The 16,655-nt window shown below is 38.4% G+C and overlaps 1 protein-coding gene across 5 annotated transcripts in view; it reads right to left on the minus strand.

Moving 5' to 3' along the window:
* SIPA1L2 (signal induced proliferation associated 1 like 2) overlaps positions 1-16,655 on the minus strand; it is a 141,373-nt gene that overhangs the window by 97,661 nt on the left and 27,057 nt on the right. For all 5 annotated transcript variants that reach the window (XM_048935151.1, XM_048935150.1, XM_048935147.1 and 2 more), the window contains exon 2: positions 11,114-11,186. The gene's annotated coding sequence lies outside the window, so the exon portion shown is untranslated. The remainder of the gene's footprint in view (positions 1-11,113; positions 11,187-16,655) is intronic.

The following is a 16,655-nucleotide window of genomic DNA, read 5'->3' on the forward strand; positions in this document are numbered from 1 at the left end:
AAAAGCCCCATTCATTTGACATTAGATATTTATAAGCATTGATGAGATCAGCTCTCAGCCTTCTCTCTCCTCATATGGAAATGCTCCAGGCATTTTATCGTCTTTTTGACCCTCCACTGGGCTCTCTCCAGATCCCTACATTTTTTGAACTGAGGAGCCCAGAACTGGACTCCAGATGTGACTTTGCCAGAACAGAGCAGAAGGGGAGGATTACTCCATCAACATGCTGGCCATGATCTTTTTAATGCACTTCTGGATCCCATTGGTCTTCTTGGCCATGGGGGAACACTGCCGGCTCACAGCCATCCTGTTTTTCACCAGGACCCCCATCCTTCTCTGCAGAGCTCTCCAGCAGGTAAGCCCCTAACCTGTACTGACGCATGTGGCTATTCCTCCCCAGGTGCAAGATTCTGCACTTCCCTTGCTGAACCTCATCATGTCCCTCTCTGCCAAACTCTACAATCTGTCCAGGTCTCACTGAATGGCAGCACAGCTTTCTGGTGCATCAGCTACACCTCCCAGCTCAGCATCATCAACAGACTCCTAAAGGTGAACTCTACCCCTTTGTCCTGGTCACTGATGAAGATGTTGAACGAGACCACAGTCAGTGCTCAGAGAGTGTATAGCTCAAATTAGTATTGTTGAGTCTTAATTGTTAAGATTATAAAGATGAAGATTATTAAGATTAAAATGAATTCAAATTAACCTATTTTTTATTAAGCAGGCACCAGAGCAACAAGTTCATTACAGCATTTGGAACTAATCTTAAAAAGTGCACTTGCACAAAAAAGGGAATGCAATTTAGAGATAAATGGTTAATTGTTCCTACACACACAATGACCCAATATTAGTTTGCATGGTGCACTGAATTCCATCTCATTCTGATATGCACATAAAAAGTTGGACAATACTACAATGGTAGCATATTGTGCTTAAGCTAAACAAGGCTGGCATTGTTTCCATTGAGCTCTACAGATCCTCAGTGACATTTGTAAAGAGACTGATGAAAGAATACACATTAGCATAAAAATTCTGAGTCAACTGGAAAAAGAGCAGCTTTATGGAAAACTGCAGAACTGAGGTATAAATACAGAAATGATTAGCCAGAGCAGCTACAAAGTACAATGCACTGAACATTTTCCTATCCTACTCTGAAATACTATGCAAACAGGTTGACTTGTACAGTCATTCATTTAACCTACAAGGAACCAAATTTAAATTTGGGGCTTTCTGGTTGTTTCTATAGGGATTTTGTTCCACATTTTAGAAAGCAATTTTGCTTTATACATATAATAAGGGGGGAAAAAGAGAGTAAGGTTTATCCAATATTCAGTTTGCACTCTAAGTTACATCAGTAACTATGTATTCCCACTGTGTTGAAATATCATTAATATTCCAGTAACAAATAAGTTCTCACTTCTCTATTTGAAACAGAGAAAGAAATTAAACCTTTACTGCAAAATGTCTACAAGGCTGAACCTCAGCAATCAACATTCTAGTGAAATACCATAACTACCAAGCAATCCTCTGAAGAGGAAAAGCAAAAATGTTTGACAGATCTCCAGTTCATCCTCACCAAATACATGATCACTTTGAAAATTAAATATTAATGTAATAGGAATTTTTTTTTTTTTCCCCAGCTCAAGCTATCTTCCACATTTAATTATAGACGCAACAGAAGTAGATACTGAGTCTGAGTAGTCAACATGTATGCCATACTATTTTGGAAATCTATACTTCTAGAGAAGGAACAAATAACATTTAAGACTATATGATCAACAGAAAGATTCTTTAAATATGAATAAGAATCAAAATCTACTTTGTGAGAATGGAAGACCTTATTTGTAATTTTACTACTTTCTGTAACTTAAACATAAATGGAGAAATGTCTGTTGCCATTGTGCTTAGCTCTTCTCCTCCATAGTATGCAAGAAAACATGCAATAAAACTATTCTAGTAACATCTTCACAGACTAGTATACCCAACATAGTTGGACAGTTGCTGTGATAAATACTTGACGAAATGTAACTTTAAAAAAGGGCAGAGAATTAATATGCTAATATGCAAATTAAAATAACGAAGGTAGATGACTACATGATAATCACTGTTGTCATCAGTGACCGAAAGGAGACATTAAGTATATTCTAGCCATAGCAGACACTTAGATGCAAAAGCAACAAAAACATAAATAAAACTGACTTTTTGAAACAAAAATCTATCAGATAGAAACTCAAGTATATACGTATGAGAAGTCAAGGTATAGAATTAGGAGAAGTGGGGAAGACATGTTAACAATAAGAAGAATTGCTAGAGAAAATATTTTTTTAAAAGGATTGGACAAATTAAGCAGTACCAAATCATTGCTGACTAAAATTAAAATTTCCTTAGTAGCATTTCTCTCAGTCTCTACATCTGTGCAATATCCAAAGCCACTCAGTTTCTAGGCCTCCTTCTACATAGAGACTGAGCAAGACTGGATTGCTCTGTCCCTCGGGGTACGAAGTACATGAACACAGCCACTTATATATGCTATGTATTATATGTTTATGTAGCAGTACGGCCAGGAAGGTTGCATATGTTAGCTGTTGTCAGTTCTTTCCTCTTTTGCAACCACATGGACTACACACAAGCAACCTTGTAGTTTTACTAAGGAGCGAAAAAAGTAAAAGAAAAAAAGCTGGTTGGGAAAGGGAAAAGGAAGTAATGCACAAGTGAGCAAAACTCAGAAACAAAGACGAAAGAGTTGAAGAGCTATGAGCATGTAGCAGATAAGGGACATGCAACAGAATGCATCCTCCATCCATTTCGTTTGCAGACAGCACTGAGGTTAATGAGGTTAATGAGAGAACAATTTTTCCAGCAAAATAAAAGGTTCAGTTAAGATTTATTCATACATCACTAAAGTAGATTTAAAAAAACAAACCAAACCACATGTAAAATACATAAATCAAACAGATTAACACTAAAGCACTCACTTCAAGTAGATATTCACAAAGAAGGGAGGCAAGATAGGAAGCCTTCATAGATGAAATTCGACTTTTTTTCCCCGAGTATTCTAAAATATGCTATTTTTGATCACACTTTACAAAAATATCTAAACCTTGTGTGACCATAAACAAAGCATAAACAAAACCATAAACAAAGAATTTTTATTGTGTTTCTACAAGATCTTCCTAAAATAAAGTTCTAAACTACTTGAACTCAAAGGCACTGGATGTTGGCTTTAAAAAGAAAAAATGAGAAGTTAAGAAACTATTTATCCGTGAAAAGTTGTCAGTCATGCTCTGCATCACTGAAACATCAAGATACAATACTCACTTTTTATTTTTCACCCCAGAAGTACAGCCGCAGTTACAGCTTCCCTGAGCCTTATAAAGTCTGTAGACCTGCAGCTGTTACACAGGCAACTGTGGCAATGTTCCTGTATGTCTTGAATGCGTCTGTTTCAAAATGTGCTTTAATTCAATTCTACTAAATCAAAAAAGCCAAGTTTCCAATGATGAAATAATTATTTCAGTATATAGTTCTAGAAACAAAGTTTACAGCTCTTCACAGAATCCTCTACTCTGCTTCAGTGTGTGGTTTAGCTATTTTAAGTTCCTGGGTGAGCTTAATAACAAATACAAGGGCAACAGGAATAGAAACATAGGGCTTAAAGACAAAATTATCTTTATATTTCATAAAGTAGACTTGCCAGCTACAATGTAACTTCAGTATGCCAGTTTTTATATTTCACATTTATATTTTTATAGTCCTAACAAAGAAAAAAAGAAAGCTCAATTTAAGCTTAGCTGTTAAGTTTTTAACTAGATCACTTCACTACCTCCATACAGAATGACAATCCCAACAATTCACTATAGTGGTACAAGTTTCCTTTCTTCTTCGCCAAACCACTGCACTTTAGTAACTTAGAATCTATCAAGGTTACACATGCTACACTTTTTCCTTCAAGAGAAACAAAGTAATTCATTTATCTTTATTGTGTTTCAAAGCACATCAAAGGCAAAACAAAAGAACCAAGTTCACTTTGCTAAACCTAAAAATACCATTAAATGCTGGCTGCCCTTAAAACTGAGTTAGCTGCAAAGCATACAGCTGTCATTTAATGCTCACACTTCCTCTTCCTCTATATAAAACCACCAACTGCCAAACGTAACATAATAATTAGCATACGTAAAGCAAAAGGCCTGAAATATGACATCAAGTTATTTGCTCCCTAGAAGATAGGTTCTGAATTAAACCTGAAGATGCATCTGACCTTCAAAATTTTAGAAGTCTTGACAAGAACAAAACAGGAAATATATGCGCATGTTTACAAGTGTATTCTAAATTTTAAAATGAGCAAGAAACATTCTCTTCTTGGGAAAAAAAAAAAAAAAAAAAAAAAGGAATCAGTCAAAAAAATCAAAATCACATTCCTTGCATCTAATTTCTAAACATGTTACAGGCAGAACACTCATCGTTGAGTGGTAAGTAAATATCTGTGAATGGTACTTTGAAGCCAACTAAAGAATTAAGGAATGTAGAAATAGTGTATCTAATCTGTCAGCCTCCTGAGCATAATTAGCTGTTACCATCATTAACAAGAATGAAGATCACTTGTCTTTTGGAGGTTGTAGAAAAACAACAAGCAGCATGCCACATACAGAATCAGTTCAACTCCTCATTTCTTCTAAGCAAGCAGTTAGTATAGATGTTTAACAAAAAGTATATGAAATGGAAACGTTTTCCTGTCCCTCTTATAAATAACCACTTCAAAAAAATGTTTAAAAAAATTTAGTTTACATTTTTAGGAAAACTTTGTTGCTACAGCAGACTTTGATCCTCAGCATTTGCTGGTATGTAGCCCTGCCCCTCCCAATGTTGTCCAACATTTGCTTTCATGTATGATAACAAAGAAATCTCAAGAAATTTATGAAGAGAATTGTCCTTTCTTTCCTCCTCCTTTCTCCCTGAACTGTGATTTTTAGCCATTCATATCACTTCCTCCATTTGCAGCATGAACAAAACCAAATTGTGTACAAGCTGACAGCAGATGAAGTAGAGTATCAGGGGAACTTTTGTAGCACTCCCTCCCCCACTCACCTTGGTTGATATACGTGACAGATTACACAGTACATTCAAAATGAGGAATCTGACAAGCAAATCTAGTTACCAGGCTAAATGGCATCAGAAGGCAAGACAAAATTGCAAGTCTAGCAGGTAAAAACTATGAAGTATTGTTCCGAGCAAACCAATGACTTTCTACAGGACTAAGAAAGAAAAAAATACTTGTGAGATTTCTATTTTTGAAACCTGATACTTCCTCACCTCCTCTACCCTCCCTGACCCCATCTCTCCTCACTCCAGTCTTCACAAACAGGGTTCAGGGCATGCCAGGTTAATAAGCAGACCAAGTCAGCCTGCAAAGAAATTTTAAGTTGTCTGCATTTTTTAGATAGAGAGTGGGTGTGATACGGTATGGTAACTAAGAGAAGACCAAGCATGACGAGAGGCCAATCTGTATCACATCATTGGTATTTTAAGATGAAAGATAAGGACTAGAACTTATTCCAAACAAATACTAAGACACCCTGCAGGCAGGGTAAAAATATTATAGCACAGTCAGTTTCACAAGATCAAAATTGATCTTTGTTCTTTCCACTTAGATCCTGAAAAATACTTCCAAAAGCTCTATTCTTATCCCCTGGGAGGGAAGAAAAAACAACAACAAAACACCAAACACTGAGCTGAGCCTAAGAAGCATATCTTTTCTTTTACTACTTTATCACCTAAACTTCCTAATCAGGGGAAAAGTGGCTTAAGCATCATCCCTGCTTATCCATAGCTTGACTATGAAAGAAAGAATTGCAAGCAACCTTGTGTCCCAGGCAATCATGGAATGTATCAGTATGTTTTAACTTTTTTCTGCCTGAAAAATACATAGTGTTTCCCCTTTTCTTATAAACTGTCAGAGAATGACATAGAATCACTGAGTAGGTAAAGTTGGAAGGGACTTCCTGCAGATTATCTAGGCCAACACCCCTACTCAAGGACAGTCAGCTACCGCAAGTTACTAAGGACCACAGGTCAGGGTGCAGTCATGTTTTAAATACCTTCAAGGATGGAGAACTTGGGGAATATCCTAACAGCCTGTTCCAGTACCTGAGAGCCTTCACAGTGCTCAGATGGAATTTCATGTATTTCAGTTTCCACCCACTCTCTCTGGTCCTGTCGCTTTGACTCTACCAAGGATTTCATTTCCCTTTCTTGATTTGCCTCATCAGGTATTTGTATATGCTGATAAGAACATTCACCATGTGTGATAAGCACAACCATCTGGGGTATCGTGCATTCTTCCCAGTTTTGTATCATCAACAAACATGCTAAGTACCCAATCAAACCAATCAACTGGATCACTAATTAGAATGTTAAACGGTACTGAAGCCAGCATTAATCTATAGTGTACATCACCAGCGACTGGCCTTCCGTAGGACTTTGTAGTGCTAATCACAACCTTCTGAGATGGCAGTTCAGCCAGTTTACAGTCTTTCGGTCTCTCTTGCTGTCTGTTGTTCAGCCCATACAGATTGCTTATGACAATACGACAAGAAACAAACTGGAAAGTCTTGCTGATAGCAAGGTAGACAACATCTACTGCTCCTCTTCTCATCCACCAAGCTATCCTTCTGTGATGAGATAGCTATCAGGTGAGCTAAGCATGACTTTCTCTTTTTAAATCCATGGCCATTATTCCCATTCATCTTCTTGCCCTTTATCTGAAATTACAGGATTACACATTCTTTCACTATCGCAGTGATCAAGACAAGGCTAACCAGCCTGCACTTCTCCAGATCCTTCCTAGAGGGTGTGATCCATGCTTCCTTCCAATCCTCAGGAACTTTTCTAAATTGCCAGGACATTTTGAAGAAAATTGGTGTGCCCTTACACTGCTATCAGCCATCAACTCAGAACTCGTGGATACATCCCATCAATGCCATGGATTTCTTGACATCCAGATTAAGCATTCATTACCATAATCCTCCTCTTTCAACAGTAAATCTTTCTTATTCCAGGCTTAGCCTCCCTTCTTAAGGGTCTGGGATACCTGAAGGCCTCGCTTATCAGTGAAAACAGAGGTGAAGAAGGTACTGATAATCTTAGTTTCTTCTGTGGCCTTTATTATTCCCAGACCTTTGTAATCACCCAATTCAATTAATCAGCCTAGCTTTTCTTTCACTACTTACGCACACACAGTAGTCTTTTTGTTTTTGTTGTTCTTTACATCCCTCACCATCTTCACAATCATAGATGGTGTTTGGCTCTCCCTGAACCTTTTTCAAATTCTCATTTCTCACATTACTCATTCTGTTACATACTTCATTTCACCAATCTTCTCAGAGAAGTCTTTCCTTCGAAAACACGTAATTATTTTTAACCTATCTTTTCACACTGCACAGTGCTGGTAACAACTGAAAATAGGCTCATAGCATATGTTTCTGACCAATTTTTTAGTTGATATACAAGCATATTTGCATTAATTTTTCATTACTTCAAATATTTCTTTAGACTTTTTGCAAGAGCCAGAAACTAAGGACTTCAATTAATTTATCATAATCCTTCACTTTGTATGAAAGAAAAATATACATTCTAATTTATTTCAGTTTAAGGAATTGTATAAAGTAAGAGATCAAGATAGCTTACATTCTTATATTTTTGTGGTTTTTTTCTCCTTCTGATCTTTTCCCAAGAACTTTCTTTCAATTCTTTGTATTTGGCTACTAGGGTGTAGTAGGTTTCTTCTTAGATTAATTTAGTTTGCACTAGTGTTACATCACCCTTTTGCTCACAGAAAATAAATTTATGGAGGGCTGTAAGACAAGTCCATATTAATTGCTCTCAATTGTTAAAAATAGCCTCCTTTTCCCCTTCCCTTCTAAAAGTTATCACTCTTTAGCAATTGATCTTAGATCTTCTTTCCTTAAATCCAACCTGCTCTTTCCTTTTTCCCCTATGTCCTCTGCAAAACAGACAGCACAAAACAAATTAAAACAGGAGATCCTATTATTAACTTGCACATTAATCCAGCCTAATTCGTAACTTTATTGAACCTCACCAAAATTATATTGTATGTCTTTAGTGATCAGTTAGTGCTTCTTACAATTATTCCTTATTTAGAGTATCACAGAATCCTAAATCCTAGAAGGGTTGAAATCAAACGGGACCTATCTAAAGAAAGAACAGAAGTTTCTGATTGGCTTCAGTAATTATCTTTTACTTAGGAAGTATGGAAGAGAATAGTAGAGGAATACTAATTTACTGCAGAAGTACAACACTTGAATATGCAGGAAATAAAAGAGATTTGAAGGAACGCAGTGTCAGGAGTCATTTAATATAATTTGCTTATAATTATATAGAACATGATTTGTTTACATAAAATTAACCTAATAGTACAAAACCCAGCATTTGAATTTTACCATTAAAAAAAAAAAAGCTAGAATAGACTAATATCTCAGAGTATCTACTTATTTTCCCAAGTCTAAGTATATACATTTATTTTGTGCTTTGCATTACAGAGATACAATAAAGTGACTAATACTAAAGAAATTACAGAGGCTGTCTTAGAAGCAGAGCCATTACCCAAAGATTCTGTTTCTGCTTTTGATACAGTTTGATTGCACATTCCATCTTATCCTCCTAATTATTCAGTTAGAAAGAAGGGAGGTAGAAAGGACTCATCTCTTCCCCCTGTCCCACCAAATCTGTCCATTACACTGAAAGAAGAAATAGGAGTACATGACTTTTCCCTCCAGTATCCACTGCAGGTTAACTTCAGTGCTAATGCAAATGTGCAAAAATTGTGAGATCTTCCCTTAAATCAAGCTCTTCACAACTTTATTTTCTCCTACAGAAGATGTACAATTGTAAAAATCTTTAATTATATCACAGTACACCTTAATTCTGTAAATGATTATTACCTTCAACTTTGTATTTCTCATACACATTTGATTATATGCTCTATGTTAGACTGGCCAGTAATTGAATAAATCGTAAGACACATTGTGGCTTTGTACTATTTTATTTCCTCTCTACAAGAGACATCACCTACAACTACTTTACCCTCCATTACTTGTCTTTATCTGTAATATGAGGAACTTATATTGCTATTTTCCATATATTTCACATTTATCACTGCATTTACTTCAAGTTAATTTTCTTCATCTGAACTTACTCAACTCCCACACATTTATACCTAATATATCTTCTACTATTTGCCATTACCAATACTACAATATTCCATTCTTCAAAACAAGAACAGTTGTAGCACATATTTACCAACATCTGACAGTGACCAGATTGCTAGAGCCAATCACTGAAAAAAATATTGATATGGCAGATTCCTCTTTATGTTACAGCATCTTGGGGAATCCATGGGATAACAGTACGTAGTATGAATTTGATCAAGTTGATAAAATTTGTATTAAAATATTCCTCAAATGACTGTATATTGTTGATAGAACCCTATTTCATAAAAAAAACAAAAGCAGTTTTTATTCAGAAGTGTGCATTCACACACGTTGTCAGGTAAAGCATTCAAACTCTAAACAAGTTATTCATCTCTTCACTATGATGTAAGGAGCGCACCTTTGTTAGATGACAGTCTGACTGTACTGAGCAAACATGAAGTGTTTCTAAAGCTTACCTACTTGCTAAAGCTATAAGCAATCCAGTTTGACTAGATGAAGGAGCTTGCAGAATTAGGAGCTTAGAAAGATGACTGCACGTCATAATTCCTGTCACAGAACACATCAAGGTAATTTTTGGCAACTGTAGCCTCAGAACTTTCTACAAACAGTTTAATTCGCCCTTAAAAAGACACTAGCATAACATACTAGAAGAGTGCCACATGGCTGGTCACATCAGCTTTCCAGAGGAAGGCCAGGCTAAGAGTTTTCAAATGACCAAAATTTAAAATTAAATATATATTTATATATATATCTGCGCTTATCCTATGCATTAAGGAACGCAAGAGTCCTTCTGTATAACATCTGTATGATAACTTTAGCCTCAGTGCCGGTACCATGTGCTCCAATATTAATGAGAAGCAACAGAATCACAGAATCACAGAATCACCCGGGTTGGAAGGGACCCCAAGGATCATGTAGTTCCAACCCCCCTGCCTAGCAGGGCCACCAAACATACACATTCAGATCAGGTTGCCCAGGACCCCGTCCAACCTGGCCTTAAACACGTCCAAGGACGGGGCATCCACAACCTCCCTGGGCAGCCCGTTCCAGGGCCTAACCACTCTCCTAGTAAAGAACTTCCCCCTAACATCTAACCTAAATCTTCCCTCCTTCAACTTGGATCCATTTCCCCTAGTCCTGCTGTTGTCAGCCCTTTTGAAGAGTTTACTCCCCTCCTGGGTGTAGGTTCCCTTCAGGTATTGAGAGGCTGCAATGAGGTCACCCCGCAGCCTTCTCTTCTCCAGGCTGAACAAGCCCAACTCCCTCAGCCTGTCCTCATAGGGGAGCTGCTCCAGCCCCTTGATCATCTTAGTCGCCCTCCTCTGGACCCTTTCCAAAATCTCAATGTCTTTCTTGTACTGAGGGCTCCACACCTGGACACAATACTCCAGATGGGGCCTCACAAGAGCAGTGTAGAGAGGGACAATCACCTCCCTGTCCCTGCTGGCCACCCCTCTCCTGATGGAGCCCAGGATCCCATTTGCCTTTCGAGCTGCCAGAGCGCACTGCTGGCTCATGTTCAGTCTCTCATCCATCAGGACCCCCAGGTCCTTCTCTGCCGAGCTGCTCTCAAGGACCACTCCTCCCAGCCTGTACAGGTGCCTGGGGTTCTTCCGGCCCAAATGCAAAACCTTGCACTTTGCCGTGAAGCAACCTGCCAAGTTACAGATTTTTGAAAAAAGACTGAACTTCACTTGTATGCTGAGCTTTATGAGCAATTCCCTTCAGACCATCTAGAAGCATTTTAACAAATCTGTAAGAAATACAGGTTTTGACATGTCAAACATCAAGACAGACAAAAACACAGATGCCAGTTTATTTAAAAGGTGGGCCATAAAACAGATACACCAAAAATATATTTGTCATGAGTTAAAAATCTTGCTTACCTTTGGTTAGAAAGCTTCTCAAAGGACGTCTACTCGAGTCACTTCTTCTCTAACTTAAATAATATGGAGATACCTGCAAGTGAAGTGAGACAGGTTCAGGTTGGTTGCTGTTTTATTTGTTCATTTGTTTCTTAGACGAAGGTGTCCACTTACAACATCTAGGCATAAGTAAAAAAAAAAGCCTAACACAATAACTTCAGAAGAACATTAGTATGAGAATCTAATAGCATATGGAAATACAATACAAATAAACCCTAATGGCTTAAAAATTCAGCATAGTGCAACACATATCATATTTATGTGGTGCAACAGAGAATTTAAAGATGTTATTTGTTCAAGTTCCAGGCAATAAATTGGGAAAAAAAGCTATGCTGGGGAGGAATGTGGGGAGAAGGCGTAATAAACAACTAGCTGCAGAACTATCAGCTTGTTTCCTTATGGCTCTGCTTCAATGGTCATGATAAAAGGTGCACAGTACAACTGTATTTTATGCAGCAAGTAGCTCAGTAATATTTTCAATTACAAGTCAGAAAAATTCATTATGTTTCATAAAATATTTTGAAGGAAGATCGTAGTCAGTTCTTTCCACAAAGTTTAAAAAACATTCTGCTACAACTTATGGAATGAATTCCAGCTAACAGAGCATCAAACACTCTAAACTTCACATTTTACAGGCAAAAAAGAAAGCCCTTAAAACATTAACAAAAATGTCTAAACTAACAACTAACAACTCTAGCTCAAACATACAGAAATATTGCTAATTCAGAAAGAAGTAAAATATACTTAAAACTATTATTATTATAGAGGATCCTGAACCTCTAGGTGAAGGTGTGGGGAGTGGATTCCATTCCACAGTAATAGTGGAACAAGTCTGAGAGTTCCGCATGCAATTGAATTTATACAAGTCTATGGGGCTGTATGATATCCTTCCTAGGGTTCTGAGAGAGATGGCTGATGTGGTTACCGAGCTACTCTCCACCATATTTGAAAAAATCATGGCTGTCTGGTGAAGTCCCCAGTGACAGGAAAAAGGAAAACTCCCATTTTGAAGAACAGGAGAAAGGATGACCCAGGGAACTACAGGCCAGTGAGCCTCACTTATGTGCCTGAGATCATGGAGCAGATCCTCCTAGAAACTATGTTAAGACACATATGAGACCAAGAGGTGTTCTGAGACAGGCAGCACAGCTTCACCAAGGGCAGATCATGCCTGACCAATCTGGTGGCCTTGTATGATAGAGTGACAGCTTCACTAGACAGGGGAAGGGGGACAGATGTCACCTACCCAGGCTTCTGCAATACCTTTGATATGGTCCCTCACATCCCTCCTTCTCTCTAAATTGAGGAGTTACGGATTTGAAGGATGAACTCTTCAATTGATTAAGAATTGGTTGGCTGGATGCAGCCAAAGAGTTGTGATCAATGGTTCTGTGTCTGGGTGGAGGCTGATCACAAGTTGGATCCCTCAAGGGTTGGTCTCGAGACAAGTGCTCATCAACATTTTCATCAGTGACATAGACAATGAAATTGAGTGCACCCTCAGCAAGTTTGCAGATGTCAAGCTGAGCAGTGCAGTCAATACAGTGGAAGGAAGGGAAGCCATCCAGAGGGACCTGGACAGGCTGGAGAAGAAGGCCCTTGAGAACCTGATAAGGTCCAACAAGGTGAAATGCAAGGTGCTGCACTTGGGTGTGTAAATACCACAAATGGTATTTACATAAAATGGGGGAAGATCTCCCTGAGAGTAGCTCCACAGAGAAGAACTTGGGGGTACTAGTAAATGAGAAGCTGGACATGAGCCAGCAGTGCGATCGCAGCCCAGAAGACCAGCTGTGTTCTGGGCTGCATTAAAGGAGGAATGGCCAGCAAGAAGAGGGAGGTGACTGTCCCCCTCTACTCGGCTCTTGGGAGGCCCTATCTAGAGTACTGCATCCAGGCCTGGAACCCCCAACAGAAGAAAGACAGCTCTTGGAATGGGCCCAGAGGAGGGCCACTAAGATGATTAGAAGGCTGGAGCACCTCTCCTATGAAGAAAGGTTGAGGGAATTGAGTTTGATTAGCTTGGAGAAGAGAAGGCTCCAAGGAGACCTCATTGTGGCCTTCCAGTACTTGAAGAGAAGATATAAACAGGAGGGGGTACGACTGTTTAATGGTGATAGGACATGGGGGAATGGTTTTAAACTGAGACAGGGGATGTTTAGGTTAGATACTAGGAGTAAGTCTTTCCACACAGAGGGTGGTGATGCACTGTAACAGGTTGCCCAAGGATGCTGTGGGTGCCCCATCCCTGAAGGTGATCAGGCTGGATGTGGCTCTGAGAAGTCTGGTCTAGTGGTTGGCAACCCTGCACAGAGCGAAGGGGAAGAGGGGGTTGAAATTAGATTATCATTGTGGTCCTTTTCAACCAATGCCATTCTCTGATTGTATTTCAGATAGGTCTCTTAAATCAACATATAGAGATATCGTATATAAAATCACTCTCTACCATTATGGTTAACTAGCTACATGTTATCTGTGTTAACACAGTTTCAAAGGGAGTTTATTTTACCATAATCTCAGATAGTAAAATCGAGCTTGAAAAAACACAATGCTACATTCATTTTGAAAGAAAGGAAAACACAGCAGGAAGCTATGCTATTTCCTCTACTAAACAACCACCATAAGGATAAAAACAATTCTAGAAAGTATTTTACAGAATATGAAAATGAAAATGCAGAAAAATACAGAAAATGAAAAAGCACAAAAAGTTCCAAGATTCTAAGTCAACTACAAGTCTAAATATTATGGTCCTTTCCAACACTAAGGGTCCTATGTTAGATAAAAATAAAAAATTTAAAAACACCCTGTCACAAATGATTCTGATCGCCTGTTTATGAGTGTAGAATGTAGAATCCACTGGTCCATAAAGTAAAGTAACTTCAGAGAATTACATGGTTCTTTCAAGAGATAGACAAATTGGGAAACACTAGCCTTTGTCCACATATTGGTATTTTTTTAATCCAGAGTTTGAAAACAGTGCTCTGCACTGGGAAAAGAAATTAAGAACTGAGAAGAAAAATAAATTGGCATGTGTAAGAAGAATTAATGGTTTTACCAGCATTTTAAGAGTTTTCTTCATAGTATCTTGTCCTACATGCGCGAAGATATGCAATTTAAAAATTATTCAAAACACAAGTTGCTTTAAATTCATTTAAGGTAACAAACTGCATATCAGAAACAAGGGGAAACCATGCTTATTTTCTTCAATATACCATAAAACTTGATTGTAATATTAGACTTCAGAAGAACCCTCTAAGTAAGAAAATAATTATACGCCTGGACATCCATTCACTATTCCCAGAGTACAACCCAGATTGCTTTTTTTCCTCCACAAAGTAATACATGTATCTGCAGGTCTTTCAGTCCTCTCTTTTTTTCTAAGTGCCCCCTGGAATCAAAAACCAGGACTTTGCTTCTACAGCAAATGTCACTGAGGAAGCCAACTTGGCCAATGACAAGGCAAAGAAATGCTCATTTAAGATACCTAAAATGTGAGTTTAAGAAGGCCAATCATCGTAATTCCCATTTGGCAAAAGGTCAGGCATTCAAACTGTTGCCTGCCATATACTGCACACCATTTCCAAAGGTTAGAAATACACTTGATCTCAAATTCCTATAACCACAACTAGTTAGTACAATACAGAAAACAAGCAGAAAAAAAAAAAGGCTGGAATACAAAGCGTATAATGCTGGACATTAAATCACTGTGAATTCTTCCTTCCTTCTCAAACCTGATGTGAAAACAATCTGCCCCTGAACCTTTGGTGTTATTTACGCCCAATCTTTTAATATTTTCCCTTCCTATTTTCCTATCACAGGAAAAGCAGAGCATAAGTATCAGACATCTAATTTTCTTCTGGTGAGTTTTCTTCCTCTGAAAAAAGAAAAATGTTTTGTCTAGTATGAAAAGGATTGTCCAGAAAGGATGGCCTAGATGGACAGCATCCAGGTCAGAAAAGCCTAGTTCTAAAGTTGGCTTCCAAGTGCTCTGAACACTGTACAGATGGTCACTACATGGATGAGCTCCATAGCAAGACACCCAGAACAGCTTACTGCATATTCACTATGATCTATATAGCAAGTCTGAAGTTGGAAATCTTGGACACGCTTGACTACAGTAGAAGAATTATAGATAAAATAGAGGAAATATGCATACGATATAATTTGTCACTAACTGTTTATTTTTAACTATTTTGCCTGTTTCCTAGGCAAATCTGTTGCCTATCCTATCAGCTTATATACACCTGTCACACTGAAAGAAATGCCTCCTACTTATTACCATGGAAACTACAACATATACATAGAATACAATAACACTGTTTGATAGAGCAAATTCTCTGCTAAAAAAAAAAAAAAAAACAAAAAACAAACAAACAAAAAAAAAAAACACCACTTCTTCAACATAGTCACCACCATCAGCCAGCTCACACAGATGAGCTGAATCAAGATGCTCTTCATTTTCTGGTGTGATAGCTGTGCGTGGCCAACCGAAACATGGTTTGTTTTTCCCATGTCTGTCACCACTGCTGAAATGCACCACCAAACAACCACCACACTGTGCTCACATCCACTCTTTGTTCTCCAGAAATCTTCAGCGAGCATCAATAAATGTCAACAGGTCAGCAACTTTTCCTCACAGAGGAATTCAATGCCACACCTTTGCTTCATACACATTTCTATGTCAGATGCCAATTGGTCAGAATGTCCCTCAGCTGTTATCTGTCAGACAACAATGAAACAGAATGGAGTATCAGTGGGAAGGTTCAATCCCTGCTACCATAACATCAACATCTGTCTCTGACATCATAAAATAGGAGGCATTACTTTCAGAGCTGCTCTCATATAGACACAGAATCAGAATCACAGAATCATAGAATGACATGGGTTGGAAGGGACAAAAAGAATCACCAAGCTTCAACCTCCCCGCTGCATGCAGGGCCTCCAACCTCCACACTTAATACTAGAGAAGGCTGCCCCAAGGCCCCATGCAACCTGGACATGAGGTCTCCATACAGTCAACAAATGTACAGTTGGAAGAGTAGCATGTTTAAGACAGTACTTTACAGGTTTTATAGTTGGAAAGATTATCATGGTGGAAAAGAGACAATCAAAGAAGAAATGCTCACCTGTACCAAGGATCTAGGCTCACTAAAAGGAGGGATCTCCAGAAAGAGATCCTTCCCCAGTGGCAGTCAACCCTTACATGGGTTGAAGAAGAGTGAAGCCAGGCTCCACCCCTTCCGGTCACACAGCTGAATTGCCTTCACCTGTGCTCCCAGGGCCGACCAGGTCCTTTCTCCAGGTGCTCAATCAGTGGTTCAGGCCACAACTCAACAGTTCCCATACACAATGAAACCAGATTATTCTGAAATGTTTGGAGATAATTAAAATGCCTAAAATTCACAGTTCTTATCAGTTATAAAAGGTTCCTGCTGGTGCTAGAGAAGATGCATGAAAACCAAATAACTAGCCACAGAAATTAATTTCACAACATAAGAATAAA

This window comes from Lagopus muta, chromosome 2 (assembly GCF_023343835.1).
Source record: "Lagopus muta isolate bLagMut1 chromosome 2, bLagMut1 primary, whole genome shotgun sequence".
In the NCBI taxonomy this organism is placed as follows: Eukaryota; Metazoa; Chordata; class Aves; order Galliformes; family Phasianidae; genus Lagopus; species Lagopus muta.